The 1558-nt window shown below is 37.8% G+C and overlaps 1 pseudogene; it reads right to left on the reverse strand.

Moving 5' to 3' along the window:
* LOC107715533 (uncharacterized) overlaps positions 1–1558 on the reverse strand; it is a 4939-nt pseudogene that overhangs the window by 156 nt on the left and 3225 nt on the right.

Consider the following 1558-nt stretch of genomic DNA (forward strand, 5'->3'; position numbering starts at 1 on the left):
ATATTTTGCATTACCAGTTAAACTTAAGACATTAAAAATCAAAATGATATTACTTACATCAGCTTCAATTAGAAGGGATTCTGTTCTCTCTTTAAAATGGGCCATTAAGAGTTGCAGGATGCACAGGACCAGAGAATTTCCCTCTTGATACTTTGACAGAACAGCATGCACCTCACTGTTTGTTGGCCTTTCTTGAAAAAATCTTAGAATCCTCTTCCCTTTCCCTTCAATGCTCTCCATGACTCTTTGGAGCAGTGTGATGCCAGTAAGCAAATGAAAATGTAAAAAAATACCCTTAAGACAAAACAGGTAAGGCCATGAGTTCTTTAGTTCAGACAGTGGCGGAGGTGGAGTGGCATTTATATCACGGCGTTGACGGTAATATGTAAGCTCCATCATCTTGTGAAGTTCTCCTCTAATGGCGCCAGACATTCCTTCAGTAGAACGAAGCAGTACCATTTGCTTGCACTTCTCTTCTAGAGTGTCATCATTTTCTCCTGCAGGAAGCTCCTCTGGCTGCCAACTGACACAACCATATTGATCAGCCGGCCTTCTTGAGCTTTGACTTGGGGTTCTGCACGATGATCGTAGTCGTTCTTTTCTCCGACGAGCTAATGTGTTGTTTCTGTTTACATGTTCAACACGGGTTTTAACTTGCAAGAGCAAAGAGGCATAGCCACTACCTATTTTTGTTCCATCAGCCAGAACATCAGCAAAGCTGTCCGGGTACTGTTTAACAATGTTCTGCACTACAGTCTGACACTGTGCCTTTGATGGGTTGACTTCATGTTTTCACATATTATCTACTAACATCCTTACTAGCTGCCTTCGATCAGCTGGTGATGGTCTTTTTTTTATTTGCAGTGGCCAATTTAATTCCAGAAGGCATGACTTCCCAAGGCACCTTAAATGTTTCAGCACAGGAACAAGATGCTGAAAAGCAAGCAGAAGAACTAGACGGTGTAGAACTTGAAGAACTCTCTGATCCTGGGCTTGATGTATCAGAAAGAACTTGTGATGAGAGTTGGGAGTCGAGCAGCTGGCTTGTTCTAACACAAATAACCAATATATTAACAAAAAGTGAAGTTTGAACATGGAACATTTAACAATATTTTTCAAATATACATCAGTAACAAATAGTATTAAGTTTTCTATAAAATACCTTCATTTTTCCACGCATTTAGTAGTTTTCGACATTGGATCACTTTCTAATGAACAACTAAAGTACTAATATGACTGCATGCACCCTTATAAGTGATATTAACAAAGCTAAAACTTAAAAAAAAAAAAAAATTACAGCAACTCCATCGAACAAACACGTGCTAATTAGTTAATGGCTTGGCAGTCGAGTGAACCACTAATGTTACTGAGTTACATAAAACCTACACAATTTAAATTTTATTAATGTAATTGCAATGTTTTAAAGTTTACGTGACTACTACCAACAATCCAAACTTATTTTATACTGAACAGCTATCGAAAATGTAATAGTAACGTAATATGGCAGACAAGTCACACTTTCAAGATGAAAAAAAAAAAAATTAGTTACCCAGCTAAC

Source organism: Sinocyclocheilus rhinocerous, unplaced genomic scaffold (assembly GCF_001515625.1).
Source record: "Sinocyclocheilus rhinocerous isolate Xijiao unplaced genomic scaffold, SAMN03320098_v1.1 scaffold2765, whole genome shotgun sequence".
NCBI classification, from domain to species: domain Eukaryota; kingdom Metazoa; phylum Chordata; class Actinopteri; order Cypriniformes; family Cyprinidae; genus Sinocyclocheilus; species Sinocyclocheilus rhinocerous.